This window comes from Cajanus cajan, chromosome 1, assembly GCF_000230855.2.
Source record: "Cajanus cajan strain Asha chromosome 1, NIPB_CcT2T_4, whole genome shotgun sequence".
Lineage (NCBI taxonomy): Eukaryota > Viridiplantae > Streptophyta > Magnoliopsida > Fabales > Fabaceae > Cajanus > Cajanus cajan.
The window spans coordinates 70686762-70704266 of record NC_138517.1 but is presented as its reverse complement, the minus strand read 5'-3'; positions in this window follow the sequence as shown (position 1 = coordinate 70704266).

Sequence of the window (17505 nt, the reverse complement as noted above, 5' to 3'; positions counted from 1 at the left end):
ATATCATAATAAAATATCATTAAACAGATATTTATCCACAGTATTTATCCAGACCAACAAGTCATTTTCAAGCTAAATATAGACCAACCCAAAATATAATGTATACACGTCCATGCCAATGTATACATATTTTATGATAATAAAATAATCCATAACCAATGTATACAATCCATATCATATGTATACATATTCCACATCCAAAACAAAGTCACACCACTGTATAATCCATGATGTAACCAACACATCCAAACCAAATGTTGGCCTCAACACCATCCAAACCAAGTGTTGATACGGTGAAACATGTCATCAACCCATGTCCCACACCTAACCTCTCATGGAAAATATACAGTTGGATTACGTCGTCACGTAACCCTGGTGAGGCCACCTCAACCATCGGTATGACTCGGCCTAGACCCATACCGGTAGCAAATAGAATACTTAGAGGAATACTTTAGAATCCACCTAACATCTGAAGTGGTTTATCATATAATCTTTGGAAAAGTTCCACAGTGGAATCCTCACCATGGGATTCCCAAATTCCATATTTTTCCAAAGATTATATCCTGATCTCACCAAGAGATCTATCCATACCATAACCTTACTCCTTTAAGTCCTATTTACTTTTCCAAACCACATACACATAGCATATTCCATAATTAAACATAACCATAACCATGCCAATTTGTCAATATAATAGTAATATAATTAATTAAATATTTAAAACAACCATCAATTGATCCAAATTATACTATGTGAAATGAAAATCTCCACATAAAGTAGCATATTAAAATTATACTATTCCTATCATGTTCATATGTACTAGATTAATTTTATAAGCACTACCCTTACTTGGATAAACCTGAACTGAAATTCGGGGCAGAACCTCCTCCTCTCTTTTCCTTAGATAAGAACCGAAACTCGGGCAGAATCTCCACCTCTCTCCTTAAACAAGGACCGAAACTCGGGCATAATCTCCTCCTCTCCCTCCTCTTTTCTCTCCCCTGGCAGAACCTCCTTTACTGGATTCCTCTTTCTCTCTCCTTTTTTCTTTTCTCGTCCTCTCTCTTTCTTTTTCTCTCTCTCTCCTCTTTCTCTCTCTAGGATTCTCTTCTCTCCAGTTATAATTTTTCACCCCCGTACCTCCTTATTTATAGGCAACTTGAATTACCCGGAACGGCCGTACTGAATCGGAACGGCCCGTTTCGAATCCTTCATATGCACGCAAATTTTTGAACTGGAACGGCCCGTTCTAAATTTGGAACGGCCCGTTCCCAAAAAGCAGAACGGCCCTGTTCTAAAATCAGAACGGCCCGTTCTAAGACTCATCCAGAACGGCCCGTTCTCCTTCTGGAATGGCCTGTTCTCCCTCCAGAACGGCCCATTCCAAAACCAGAACGCCCCGTTCTCCTTTTGGAACGGCCCGTTTTGGGCCCGTTCTCAATCTTTAAACTTAGTTTCTTTTTGGTGCTTGGAACGGCCCGTTCCGCTTTCGGAACGACCCGTTCTGAGTTACCCAAACACCCTCTATCTTTAAGAAAATTTACGAAAATGCCCTTGATAAAAAAAATTGGGTATCACAATTCTCCCTGTAGACCCCTAAAATTGTCCGGGTCGGAAATAAAGCTTGAAGACTCTCGAAGACTGAAGGAAGATCAGCCAGAAGGACTCCTGGAAGGCCCTAGGAGGGTTCTCTGTAGGTCTAGAGGTCTTAGAATAGCTTAAAATAAGGAAGTGGAGGGAATGAAGCCCAATACGGCCGTACTAAACTTAATACGGCCGTATTGAAGCTTCAATATGGCCGCAGTGAACTCAATACGGCGTATTGAAGTTTCTGAACTTCAATACGGCCGTACTGAAATCAATACGGCCGTATTGAAGCTTCAATACAGCCGCAGTGAACTCAATACGGCCGTATTGAAATTTCTGAGCTTCAATACGGCCGTATTGAACTCAATACGGCCGTATTGAAGTTCAAAAATTTCAATACGGCCGTATTGATTCTGTAGCCCGTATTGGGCCTGTTCCTTATAAATATGACGTCAATTGGACGTCATTCCACACTTTTACACACAGTTTCAACCCTCTCCTTGAGTATTCTGGGGTTTTTGAGCAGTGTTCTGCCCTAGAAATCACTCAGAGAGTTGATCCGACGAAGTTCTTGGGCCCCGAGCCATTTTGCTTGAGGATCGAACCTAGTCGAAGGGAAATCCTCCGGATTTCCGTAGTCAAAAGTTTTTAGGAGGGAGCGAGCGGGCTTGTAGAGCGAGGGAACGCCAAAAAGCTTCCCAGTTTTACGAAATATATAAAAGCACGCTTCAAAGGTTTTCTTCTTAAAATCCTTCCTTTTACTGCTTTCTGTTTGTATATATAACTGTCATCATGTAGATAGTTAATTTATAATCGCTTATAATAAATAGGGGTAATTTAGTAATTTTATACTGTTATTTATGAAATAAATCTGTCATAGGGAACCCGAAAGGGGCGCTGTGGGGTGCTAACACCTTCCCCACGCGTAACCGACTCCCTTACCCAACTCTGGTTGTAATGGCCAAAGTTGATTTATAAAATCAATTGCCTTATCCCTTTTTCCAATGTTTTGAGTAAAACATTGGTGGCGACTCCACGAACCCTCCTTTACGAAAACCACTAATCCATGGAGGGTCCCGCTTGGGATTAACATGGATTGGCGAGACTTTTAATAAATAAATTGGATAAGATTGACAAGGTCTCAGTTTGAGAACAAAGTCGTTCTAATAATCCAATACATTTTCAAAACTAAAATAAAAAGCGAGCTCGACCGTCTTCGCGACCGCCGAGGCCCGTTTCGGGCCGGTGGCGACAGATGGCGACTCCACTGGGGAAGCTTCGAGAGTCAGTCCCATTTAGTGACAGATTATTTTTAACAAATAATAGTTAAAAATTACTTTATTACCCCTCACTTGTATGATAACATGTTTATCTATTTGGCTTTAATAACTGTTGTATTTTTAAAATTACGCAATTGTTTGAAATAAAAACTGCACACAAACCTTTGCACACAACAGTTCCCTCTATACCCGGGGGCATGAGTGATTAACCATAGGGAGTGGATGTTAGTACGGCCGGTTGTCGAATGGGTCTATAGGTGCCCGTAGACCATTGTCGGAAAACATCACTCAAGGTGATAACCATGAACTTGAGTCCGACGGTGCGTTGGAGCTTTCCATCGACCTACGATGAGAGGAATTGGGTCCCTATAATGGGGGCACCTTGGGGGCCTTGGACTGGTGAGAACAGTTAGAACCACCTTGAATATGCACCATTTCTGCAGGATACCCCTACCTCGTGATTCGCTCGTGACTGTTCGTGGATGAGTGAATTGTTTGTGTAAATGCTTATGTGCAATTGTTTGTGCATTAATAAATAACCTCGTGATAAGGTCTAAGAATAATCCCCATGCATGAAAATACCATGACATGAGAGGAAAGACTATGTGTGGAAATATAATAAAAGTGAGGAGCATGTACATCATTACCAATAAGACATCATGCATCCTCATAGACCATGCATTTTAGGTTCACCAATACCTCTTGACATGAGTAAAAGTGACCCATAATTAATCGAGATTCTCCGTTGAGGAGAGATCATAAGTCAAGGAGGGTAGTAACGCTCTGTTTTAAAAAGGCAGCGCCTTAAAAATGGAGGGTTATCAAGCTCATGTCAAGAGCGTATTCATTCCATAAATTAATTAGATTAAATATTCATTTTTAGAAAGTGGCTGGTCATCTCTCTGTCCTCACACGCGCAAAGAAAATCAAGAAAATGGAAGCGCTAGAGGAACAAAACAAGAAGCTCACGACCGAGCTTTCACAGCTCAAAGAGCAGATGGCGCAAATGTTGGAACTCATGCGTCACCATAACATTCATGGATCTCATCACAGTGACCATGGGTCCCATCATGAGGGAGAGGAGGAAGAGCATGAAGAAGATCCTCCACATGCCATACCTATTGGGGCTGGAATTGTGATCAAAGAGCCCGAGGTTTCAAAAGAACAATTCCACGCCCTAGAGGATCGGTTGAGGGCTATGGAGGGGCATGATTTTGACATCAAAGATGCCGCCGACATGTGCCTAGTGAGGGACATTCAATTCCCTCCTAAATTCAAAGTGCCAGATTTCCCAAAATACGTGGGATCGACTTGCCCCAAGAGTCATCTCACCATGTACTGCCGAAAGATGGCTGCATATGCCACAAATGAAAAGCTCTTGATCCATTGCTTCCAAGAGAGCTTAGCTGATACCGCGCTCAACTGGTATATGCAGCTAGATGGAAATCTAGTACATACATGGAGGCAGTTGGCCGACGCCTTTCTCAAGCGCTATAAATACAACATCGACCTAACACCCGATAGGTCTGATCTTCAAGCCTTGAGCAAGAATAATGATGAATCTTTCAAGGCGTACGCCCAACGATGGAGGGAGTTGGCGGCACAGATAGAGCCCCCGCTGTCGGACAAGGAGACGGTGTCCATATTCATCAATTCGTTGACTGGTCCCTATTATGACAAGATGATAGGGAACACAACGACACTCTTCTCAGACATCATCACCATTGGGGAAAGGGTGGAACAAGGATTGAAAAGTGGGAAGCTAGCTAAGTCTTCCCAATCATTCGAGGCTAAGAAGATCTTCGGGAAGAAGAAAGAGGGAGGAGTCAACGCTGTAACCGTTTCTCCATCTTCTTCCACTTCGAAGTCGGGAAAGTCGCAATACAAGCCTGTGAGGAAGTTTGATAAACTTCCGACCACATATAGCGACCTCCTGCCGAAGCTAGTGGAAGCAAGTCTTCTAGCTTATGTTCCACCGAGGAAATTTGATCCACCATACCCCGACTGGTACAAACCACAAGACAATTGTCTATACCATTCGGGGGCATCGGGGCATTCAACGGAGGACTGTAAAGTTCTCAAATATAAGGTCCAAGACCTTATTGATGCTGGGTGGGTCACTTTCGATTCGACAGCACCCGACGTGAGCAAGAATCCTCTACCAAAGCAGGAGTAGAGAATGGCAAGCCACAATAGGGCCCCTCCATATTTTTCTTTTCTCTTAGGGACTCGTGATCAGTACCCGAGATCATGAGGACCTTTTCATGTAAATAAGGGTTTTGTACAGTTTTACATACATATATCAATAAAGAGGCATTTTCCACATATCACTCTCTCTTTTGTTCTTTTCTCTCTTTCCTCATTAACATTAATAAATTCTAAACCTAAACAGAACCAATAAAATAATTATGTCTGTAATTGTTCGCTCTGACCGGGATCCAAAAGTTGAGGATGAATGGGTTGAGTTGGACAGTGATGAGGAGACCATCTCTCCGGATCTGCAAAGACTGCTAGATCAAGAAACTCGTCTACTCCAACCGTGTCAAGAGAAATTGGAGACCGTGAATTTGGGGCAGGGCCGAGAGATAGAAGAGGTCAACATTGGGACCCATATCAGTGATGAAATAAAGACTAATGTTTCCACTATGATTATAATAAAATCATTCTTTCTCATTGCTTCTTTTCTTGCTTATAATAAAATTCTAAACCACATTTTTTAACCCTGTTTGAATAAACATGAATGAGGTTAAAATCATCTTAATAATAATAAACCCACATCATTTTTATGTGGAAGTGTGTGTGTCAACTTGGAGCACCTTTCCTTGGCCTTGATAAGTGCCATCATGGATAAAGAAATCCTAAAGATAAAAAGACCCGCTAGGAATCCCACAAAAGGGTAACCTAGGCAAAAGTTAGGGTTACAAAATAAGAGCAAAAGACCCGCTAGGAATCCCACAAAAGGGTGACCTAGGCAAAAGTTAGGGTTACAAAATAAGAGCAAAAGACCCGCTAAAACTCCACAAATGGGTGTTTTAGGCAAAAGTTAGGGCCGTCAAAAAGAAAAACAAAATAAATCCATGATGGTACCATCAATTGAATTCAACAAGGGGCTTAAGAAAAGCTATCCAAGTTGTCAAAGCACAATCATTAATAACAAAGATGTGCTTAACTTCATAAGTGTTTAATCGAACAAGCCTAAACACTTAAGCCTACCATTGGCCAAGCCATTCTTACAAAATCCATTTTTCAAAATAAAATAATCCCCTCTAAAACACAAACTTCAGAATAAAAATATCTTTCCCTTCTTTTCTCTCTTGACCCAAAAGATTTTAGAATAATCTAGTGGAAGTATGGAGAAATAAATCATCACTGATAATGGATCTAATCTGAACAACAAAATGGTGGAAGAACTGAGCCAAGAATTCAAGATCCAACACCACAACTCTTCCCCATATCGGCCAAAGATGAATGGGGCAGTCGAGGACTGACACGAGATATTACCCTTTGCTCTTCATGGTTATAGGACTTCAGGAGGCAGTTCTACCCGTCGAAGTCGAAAAACCTTATATAAGGGTAATCATGGAAGCAAAACTTTCCGAGGCAGAAAGGGTTCAAAGCCGATACGACCGGTTGAACCTTATCTAAGAGAAACGGCTGAACGCCATATGCCATGGTCAAGCCTATCAGAGGAAGATCAAAAAGGCTCTTGACAAGAAAGTCCACCCTCGAGTCTACCATGAGGGAGAGTTGGTAATGAAGAAATTGTTACCAACTCAAAAGGACAAAATCGGAAAGTGTGCCCCAAATCACGGAAGACCATACGTGGTGAAACGAGCCTTCTCAGGAGGAGCATTGATCCTCACAGACATGGATAGAGAAGAACCTCTATACCCAGTCAACGCTGACGTGGTAAAGAAGTACTACGCTTGAAGACGTTGCTTGCATAGGCCCGCTAGGATGAAAACCCAAAAAGGGCGTCCTAGGCAAAAGTTAGGGCAAAATAAAAAGCCTGCCAGTACAAGGGTACTAGGCAAAACAAAGGCAAATTTACCCCGTTAGGATACGTCCTAAGCAAAAGTTAGGGGCAAAAGAATAAGATATAAAAACAAAGCAAGCAACGATCACTTGAACCGAAAACCGAAAGGCGGTTCAAGTGATAATCTTCTAGAAGCAAGCGTCTTGCAGTATCTACACTCCTGGCTCAGGCATCTCACCCGAAACGATTAGGGGAACGGGAAGAGCGACAATTACAGATATAATTGTTTAAGCCAAAAATGTATAGCCTACCTTGGCCAGCCATTCTTCAGAAATTTCCTTCTGTATATCTTTCTGTAAAAACACTTGTGAATATCAATAAAAATATCCATTTGTTTCTTTTCTTTCTTGACCATGTGATTATGCCTCTGAATTGGTTTTTCATAAAAAATTGTACGAAATTCCATTAATAATCGGTCAATAAAAGAAAATTGGAGGGATTCCTGTAAAATCCATAATCTCCTGCATAAAGGCTCACAAAAATACTCCCTCGCGTCAATGACAGAAAGTCCTCCAAGAAGAAGAGGATAGGGAGAGCCACTCACTTTTCTAAAGAAATGAACAAAAATAAAAAATTGTATTGCATGCATCACACATATTAATTGCACATTTAAAGACCTTATCATGAGGCAATTGCATAAAATAGAAAAAATAGAAAAATTGCTTGTGTATGACAGCAGCAAACAAAATGCAAAGATTCAGAAAATCAACAGCGTCATACAGAATAACTGAGCCTGGAGAGGCTTGCCGAAACAATACTCCCACAGAATAACTGAGCCTGGAGAGGCTTGTCGAAATAATACTCTCTCAAAATAACTGAGCCTGGAGAGGCTCGCCGAAATAATACTCTCTCAAAATAATTGAGCCTGGAGAGGCTCGCCGAAATAATACTCTCTCATAATAACTGAGACATTTCTGTACAGAAAAAGCCGAAAAACAACAGAAAAGGCAAAAATACAGAAAAAGCCAAAAAATAACAAAAAAGGCAAAAATACAGAAAAAGCCAAAAAAATGACAAAAAAGGCAAACATACAGAAAAAGTCAAAAGTCGACAAAAAAAAAGACAAAGATTTCACATCTTTCAGAATAACTGAGCCTGGAGAGGCTCGCCGAAATAATACTCTCAGAATAATTGAGCCTGGAGAGGCTTGCTGAAATAATACTCTTTCAGAATAATTGAGCCTGGAGAGGCTTGCAGAAATAATACTTCCTCAGAATAACTAAAGCCTGGAGAGGCTTGCAGAAAAAATACTCCCCCAACTGTACAGAGTAAATGAGCCTGGAGAGGCTCGCAGAAATAATACTCCCCAGAGAAAACCCAGCTCGCGCTCAGAACAAATCCCCAGCGAGAGCTATCAAAGCAAGATCGACAAAATTCCCAATGGAAGCACGATCGCCCAAGCAGTATATCTAGTCAAAGGACTTAAAACTTCCTCAGTGAAGATAGCTCTTCAACTCAAGCGTTGAGTGAGGCTAAGCCTGCAGAGGCTTCCTAAAAAATACTCTGGGATACATAAGATCCCTCATTCCCCAATCGCCTACTCAGAGGCATCCCTGCAAAAAGAGAAAAAAATCAAAAATATCAATAAGTATTCCCCAAGCGGAATCTGGCACTCAGCCGAACACTGAACTTCAAATCCCCAGTCGCCTACACAAGAGGCACTCCTTCAAAAAGGAAAACCCAAAAAAAAAAAGAAAAAATCAATAACAATTCCCCAAGCGGAATTTGGCTTTTTAGCCAATCATTGAACGTCAAGCTGATACGCCTAACAGAAGAGGCTAATCAAAATCAACGACAGAATCCCCAGCGGATAACAGCCTACACAGAGGCGACAAAAATCAGAAAACCCAAAAGAGATACCCGAATAAAGATAACCGGGATACTCCACCAACGTCAAAGGACGTCAGCCAAACATAAGGCATCGCTCAATTCAAGAAGAGCATCTGTGTCTACACCCCAAGGAAACAGAAATTCCTCAATGGGTACCAACAATGCAATGCAAGTTGGGGCACAGGAACCTATGAATGACTGCACATCCCCTAGACGGATCCCTGCGTTATCCAGCCCTCAGTGGCACAAAATCAGAAAAACCGTCGAAGCAGCATCGTGGACTGTGGAGACAAAATCATATCAAAGCCTAAAAGGCAATACCCAGCTACCCAGTTGTCGAGAGCACCGAGGTATGCACCAGCCTGGAGAGGCAATACTCAGCTGCCCAGTTGTCGAGAGCACCGAGGTATGCACCAGCCTGGAGAGGCAATACTCAGCTGCCCAGTTGTCGAGAGCACCGAGGTATGCACCAGCCTGGAGAGGCAATACTCAGCTGCCCAGTTGTCGAGAGCACCGAGGTATGCACAAGCCTGGAGAGGCAATACTCAGCTGCCCAGTTGTCGAGAGCACCGAGGTATGCACCAGCCTGGAGAGGCAATACTCAGCTGCCCAGTTGTCGAGAGCACCGAGGTATGCACCAGCCTGGAGAGGCAATACTCAGCTGCCCAGTTGTCGAGAGCACCGAGGTATGCACAAGCCTGGAGAGGCAATACTCTGCTACCCAGTTGTCGAGAGCACCGAGGTATGCACAAGCCTGGAGAGGCAATACTCAGCTGCCCAGTTGTCGAGAGCACCGAGGTATGCACAGGCCTGGAGAGGCAGTACTCAGCTACCCAGTTGTCGATAGCACCGAGGTATGCATGAGCCTGGAGAGGCGACGACTAATACTCAACCTGGAGAGGCTACTCAACAATTTTCCCACCTGAAGACATTACAAGTCGGAAGGATGGCTTATTCCCCGGACAATTGGGTCAACTCCTTTACTTGTCAGCCGGTACACCAAAAGACCGTTTGACTAAGTAAAGGGGGGGCAGCTGTAGACCCCTAAAATTGTCCGGGTCGGAAATAAAGCTTGAAGACTCTCGAAGACTGAAGGAAGATCAGCCAGAAGGACTCCTGGAAGGCCCTAGGAGGGTTCTCTGTAGGTCTAGAGGTCTTAGAATAGCTTAAAATAAGGAAGTGGAGGGAATGAAGCCCAATACGGCCGTACTAAACTTAATACGGCCGTATTGAAGCTTCAATATGGCCGCAGTGAACTCAATACGGCGTATTGAAGTTTCTGAACTTCAATACAGCCGTACTGAAATCAATACGGCCGTATTGAAGCTTCAATACAGCCGCAGTGAACTCAATACGGCCGTATTGAAATTTCTGAGCTTCAATACGGCCGTATTGAACTCAATACGGCCGTATTGAAGTTCAAAAATTTCAATACGGCCGTATTGATTCTGTAGCCCGTATTGGGCCTGTTCCCTATAAATATGACGTCAATTGGACGTCATTCCACACTTTTACACACAGTTTCAACCCTCTCCTTGAGTATTCTGGGGTTTTTGAGCAGTGTTCTGCCCTAGAAATCACTCAGAGAGTTGATCCGACGAAGTTCTTGAGCCCCGAGCCATTTTGCTTGAGGATCGAACCTAGTCGAAGGGAAATCCTCCGGATTTCCGTAGTCAAAAGTTTTTAGGAGGGAGCGAGCGGGCTTGTAGAGCGAGGGAACGCCAAAAAGCTTCCCAGTTTTACGAAATATATAAAAGCACGCTTCAAAGGTTTTCTTCTTAAAATCCTTCCTTTTACTGCTTTCTGTTTGTATATATAACTGTCATCATGTAGATAGTTAATTTATAATCGCTTATAATAAATAGGGGTAATTTAGTAATTTTATACTGTTATTTATGAAATAAATCTGTCATAGGGAACCCGAAAGGGGCGCTGTGGGGTGCTAACACCTTCCCCACGCGTAACCGACTCCCTTACCCAACTCTGGTTGTAATGGCCAAAGTTGATTTATAAAATCAATTGCCTTATCCCTTTTTCCAATGTTTTGAGTAAAACATTGGTGGCGACTCCACGAACCCTCCTTTACGAAAACCACTAATCCATGGAGGGTCCCGCTTGGGATTAACATGGATTGGCGAGACTTTTAATAAATAAATTGGATAAGATTGACAAGGTCTCAGTTTGAGAACAAAGTCGTTCTAATAATCCAATACATTTTCAAAACTAAAATAAAAAGCGAGCTCGACCGTCTTCGCGACCGCCGAGGCCCGTTTCGGGCCGGTGGCGACACTCCCCAACAACAAAAATTTTCGTCCTCGAAAATTCAATTACTTAAAAAGAGATATGGGTATTGATCCTTCATCTTGTCTTCCAATTCCTAAGTGGCTTCATTAGTAAACTCATCCCAAATAACCTTCACCAAATTGATAGATTTACCTCGCAATTGTTTAACTTTCTTATCTACTGTAGACACCCAATTTCGTCTGGGGGGCATACAAACAAAGAAATGGACCTCTATTACGAAGGGAAGGGGCTTCCGAAGTAGGCAAACAACAAGACAAGACATCAGAAGGCCTAAAGGCCAAATAAGGTGGTTTCAGTAGCCCGGAACGGGCCGTTCCAATATAAGAACGGGCCGTTCCAACGTAACTGAAATCAACTAAATATTTTGGGTGGAACGGCCCGTTCCAATACCAGAACGGGCCGTTCCAAACAAGGAAAAACGGGAACGGGCCGTTCTGGAAAAGGAAAATTTGTGTCACTTTCTACTCTGGAACGGGCCGTTTCGTTTTCAGAACGGGCCATTCCAGGGTACGAAATTTACACATTATAATTGGGCCAAAACGGGCCGTTCCGAAACCGGAACAGGCCGTTCTGCCCCACTACTGATCCCTATAAATTGAAGTCTTGGGCACAGTTCACAGGGCGGCCAGAGAAATTTCGAATAAGACTCCTTTGAGCACGAAAATTCTCCATCTCTATCTCTTCTATTATATTTTTTTGAGATTTGTGTCGCATCTCTATATTCTCTCTCCCTCCTATTGTATTTCTTGAGATTTGTGACGCATACTGTAGTGTGAAAGGTCGCCACAAAGCACCTTTCCCATATTTGAAGATTTAATAAAGCTTGTTCAAGAGGTATTTCATTCAACCTTCTTTTCTTCTTTTTATTCCTCATTTTTTATTTCCTTTTTATTATAATAAACGTCATAATGTAGATATTTTAGAGAAATCGCTTAATTTATATTTTAAGTATGTAAATAAACATTATTAAAGGGGATTTAATATTTAATCTATTAATTCTTATTACGTTATCTTCATCATAGGGTACCGATTTAGGGCGTTGTAGGGGTGCTTAATACCTTCCCTACACGTAATCGACCCCCGAACCCAATTTTGGTTATCAAGGCCATTATTGGATCTTTAAAAACCTTTTCTTTTTCCAATATTTTGAGTAAAATATTGGTGGCGACTCCATGAACCTATTTTCAAAACCATTAATTAAGGATTAGTCTAGTTTCCGGGCATTCCTTAATTAATGAGACTTTTAAAAGGATGTCCAAACCATACGTCGCAAGATCAGAAATTTTCGGGTTGCGACAGATGACGACTCCACTAGGGACGTTTAAAGAGGGTCAGGCCCATTTAATTGATGAAGTTAATAAAATAAAAAATAATAATTTAAATATTTTTTCCCCTTTACCTTGTTTTGTTTTCTTTGTTTGGCTTTAATATTTATTTGCCTGTTTAAATTCAGCATTTGTTTGAAATACAAATTGTACACAAAACCTTTGCACACAACAGTTCCCCCTACACCCGGGGGCATGAGGGTAATAAACATAGGGAGTGGTTGACGTACGACCGGCCCAAGTTTGGCATTGGAGCCTGCGAGCCTTGTCGGAAATCACACTCAAGGTGATAACCGGTTACTCTAGCCCGAAATACTGCGACAGACCTTAGAGTTTGCCAGGTGACGGCGACAGAGATATTGGGTCCCTATAATGGGGGCACCTTGGGGGCCTTAAGACCAGTGAGATTAGAACTGTCCTATACAATGCACTTTTCTTGTAGGGACCACAGACCAATGATTTAAACGCGACTGTTCGCGGGTGTACATTTGTTTGAGCATATGTGTGTTGCATTTGTTTGTGTTTATTGTCGCCACCGGCCCGAAACGGGCTTTCGGCATTCGCGAAGGATGGTTGGACTCGTTTATTTGTTTAAAAGTGTGGATTGCTAGAATGACTTATTCTCAAACTGAGACCTCGTCAAACGAGCAATTTTATTAAAAGGCTCACCAATCCATATTAATCCCAAGCGGGACCCTCCATGGATTAGTGGTTTTCGCAAAAGGAGGGTTCGTGGAGTCGCCACCAATGTTTTACTCAAAACATTGGAAAAAGGGATAAGGCAATTGATTTTATAAATCAACTTTGGCCATTACAACCAGAGTCGGGTAAGGGAGTCGGTTACGCGTGGGGAAGGTGTTAGCACCCCACAGCGCCCCTTTCGGGTTCCCTATGACAGATTATTTCTAAAATAATAGCGTAAAATTACTAAATTACCCCTATTTATTATAAGCGATTATAAATTAACTATCTACATGATGACAGTTTAAATATGCACACAGAAAGCAGTAAAAGGAAGGATTTAAGAAGAAACCTCTTGAAGCGTGCTTTTATATATTGAGTAAAACTGGGAAGCTTTTTGGCGTTCCCTCGCTCTACAAGCTCGCTCGCTCCTTCCTAAAAAACTTTTAACAAAGGAAATCCGGAGGATTTCCCTTCGACTAGGTTCGATCCTCAAGCAAAATGGCTCGGGGCTCAAGAACTTTGTCGGATCAACTCTCCGAGTGATTTCTAGGGCAGAACACTGCTCAAAAACCCCAGAATACTCAAGGAGAGGGTTAAAACTATCTGAAAAAGTGTGGAATGACGTCCAATTGACGTCATATTTATAGGGAATAGGCGCAATACGGCCTACAGGAGCAATACGGCCGTATTGAAATTTTTGAACTTCAATACGGCCGTATTGAGTTCAATACGGCCGTATTGAGTTCAATACGGCCGTATTGAAATTCAGAAATTTCAATGCGCCCGTATTGAGTTCACTGCGGCTGTATTGAAGCTTCAATACGGCCGTATTAAATAGGGGTAATTGAAGCTTCAATGCGAGCGAGCTTGTAGAGCGAGGGAACGCCAAAAAGCTTCCCAGTTTTACTCAATATATAAAAGCACGCTTCAAGAGGTTTCTTCTTAAATCCTTCCTTTTACTGCTTTCTGTGTGCATATTTAAACTGTCATCATGTAGATAGTTAATTTATAATCGCTTATAATAAATAGGGGTAATTTAGTAATTTTACGCTATTATTTTAGAAATAATCTGTCATAGGGAACCCGAAAGGGGCGCTGTGGGGTGCTAACACCTTCCCCACGCGTAACCGACTCCCTTACCCGACTCTGGTTGTAATGGCCAAAGTTGATTTATAAAATCAATTGCCTTATCCCTTTTTCCAATGTTTTGAGTAAAACATTGGTGGCGACTCCACGAACCCTCCTTTTGCGAAAACCACTAATCCATGGAGGGTCCCGCTTGGGATTAATATGGATTGGTGAGCCTTTTAATAAAATTGCTCGTTTGACGAGGTCTCAGTTTGAGAATAAGTCATTCTAGCAATCCACACTTTTAAACAAATAAACGAGTCCAACCATCCTTCGCGAATGCCGAAAGCCCGTTTCGGGCCGGTGGCGACAGATGGCGACTCCACTGGGGAAGCTTCGAGAGTCAGTCCCATTTAGTGACAGATTATTTTTAACAAATAATAGTTAAAATTTCTTCATTACCCTTTGCTTGTATGATAACATGCTTTATATATTTGGCTTTAAATAACTGTTGTTTGTTTAAATTTCCGCAATTGTTTGAAATAAATTGCACACAAACCTTTGCACACAACAGTTCCCTCTATACCCGGGGGCATGAGTGGTAATCCATAGGGAGTGGATGTTAGTACGGCCGGTTGAATGGGTCTATAGGAGCCTACGAGACCGTTGTCGGAAAAACATCACTCAAGGTGATAACCATGAACTTAAGTCCGACGGTGCGTTGGAACTTTCCATCGACCCACAACGAGAGGAATTGGGTCCCTATAATGGGGGCACCTTGGGGGCCTCAGACCGGTGAGAACAGTTAGATCCACCTTGAATATGCACTTTTCTGCAGGATACCCCCACCTCGTGATTCGCTCGTGACTGTTCGTGGATGAGTGAATTGTTTGTGCATTGTTTATGTGAAATTGTTTGAGTATACATTGCATTTCTTTAAACATACAACATTCCTATTCTTTTAAAATAAAAATAAATAGGAATAAGGATTTTCCATTGCATGGTGTTAACATCTACCTTCATCACATTCATATAGGTAGTTTCCCTTTTCACCCAAAAATACAAAAAATATAATAAATAAAAATACCCAAAAAAAAGAAAAAAGGGTTATTTATCCAAACCAAGCAATATCATGCATCATCTTAGGAACATCCTAAAAACATGATAATGCTTAGTTGAATAAACACTATGCATGGATATCCACCACCATCATCTCATATCATGCATATAGATCATGGAGGGATCTAGGAGTTATTCATTTCATACATCTCTCCTAGTATTCCATTAATAAATATTAATAAAAAGAAAGAAATAATCGATGCGTATGTTCAAAGAATGGATCGCACGCCGTTCGTTATCAAGTGTAAGCCAACAACCATGCCAAGCGAGCATACGTCAACTCCGTTGTTGGTAATCAGACAAACAAAGGGGAAGGTCCAACACCATTAAGGATCACAGTTCCAAGGCCTTTCCCTTGCAAATCAAATAAGGCTGTGCCGTGGATATACGACATCCACTCTTCTGCCGACAGCGATATCTCCAACATCGCTGGACTTGGGGGCATAACTAGGAGTGGCAGGATCTACACTCCCAAAGATCTTCATGATAAAGCCCCCAAGAATAAAGAAAAAGAAGAAAAGAAAACCGAGGAAAAAGAATCTGAGGAGGAGACAGACGAGCTGTTAAAGTATATCCGACAGAGCGAGTACTCCATCGAGGATCAACTTCATAAGACGCCAGCAAAGATTACGCTGTCGTCGTTGATCCGAAGCTCCGAACCGCATCGACAAGATCTGTTGAAAGTCTTGAACAAGGCATATGTGTCGCACACTATCTCCCAAGACGAGTTTGAGGGGATTGTTAGTCACATCAAGGCTAATGACCACCTCACCTTCATCGATGAAGAAATCCCCGCCGAGGGATCAAACCACAACAAGCCCTTGCACATCTCTATAAAGTGCAAGGAGTATCACATCGCTAAAGTCTTGGTAGATAATGGATCTTCCTTGAACGTAATGCCAAAAAAAAGCGCTCGAGCAAGTGGCAATCAAGGGAATCCAAATGCGCCAACAACATGATCGTTCGAGCCTTCGATGGATCTAAAAGAGAAGTGGTGGGAGAGATCAATCTTCCAATCCAAATCGGACCCACTATCTTTAACGTCGAATTTCAAATAATGGACATTACTCCTGCATACAGCTGTCTCCTCGGCCGACCTTGGATTCATGATGCGAAAGCTGTACCCTCTACGCTCCACCAGAAAATCAAGTTCATCGTGGGTGACAAACTGGTGACCGTGCAAGCTGAAGATGACATACTCATCAGTAAGCCATCCAACATACCTTATGTGGATGCAGCAGAGGAAGCTTTGGAAACCGCCTTCCAAGCATTGGAAATCGCCAATGTTGAAACGTTTCCCCGAGAAATGAAGAAGGTAGCCCATATGCTCACAAAGAACGGATACTTGCCAGGACAAGGATTAGGCAAGAACTCCCAAGGAATCCCGGAGCTACCCATTATCAAGGACAATCCGGGGAAACAAGGGTTAGGATACAACCCTGTTAAAGATCAAAGAACGAAGAGGAATCAAGATCCTTCTCGACGTTCTTTAAGCCAGATCTTTAGGAAGGCTGGTTCACAAACGTCAAGGCCAGCTGTCGTCATCAGGTGTCCTTTTCCTTCTAATAGGGATGTGTAAATCCAGTGACTATTAGAGATCACTCCTCGGGGACAGCCCGACCCCCGAGCCTCGATAGGGCACATGTTTCCATCATGATTATAATAAAATCATTCTTCATTAATTCTTTATTGCTTCTTTTCTTGCTTGCAATAAAATTCTAGACCCCATTATTTTAACCCTGTTTGAATAAACATGAATGAGGTTAAAATCATCTTAATAATAATAAACCCACATCATTTTTTATGTGGAAGTGTGTGTGTCAACTTGGAGCACCTTTTCTTGGCCTCAATAAGTGCCATCATGGATAAAGAAATCCTAAAGAGCAAAAGACCCGCTAGGAATCCCACAAAAGGGTGACCTAGGCAAAAATTAGGGTTACAAAATAAAAAGCCCGCTAAGACACCACAAATGGGTGTTTTAGGCAAAAGTAAGAGCCATCAAAAAAGAAAAAAACAGAATAAATCCATGATGGTACCATCAATTGAATTCAACAAAGGGGCTCAAGAAAAGCTATCCAAGTTGTCAAAGCACAATAACAAAGATGTGCTTAACCTCATAAGTGTTTAAACAAACAAACCTAAACACAATAAGCCTACCTTGGCCATCCATGCTTACAAAAACAATTTTTCAAAAATAAAATAATCCCCTCTAAAACACAAACTTTTGAAAATATATCCTTTCCTTCTTTTCTCTCTTGTCCCAACGATTTTT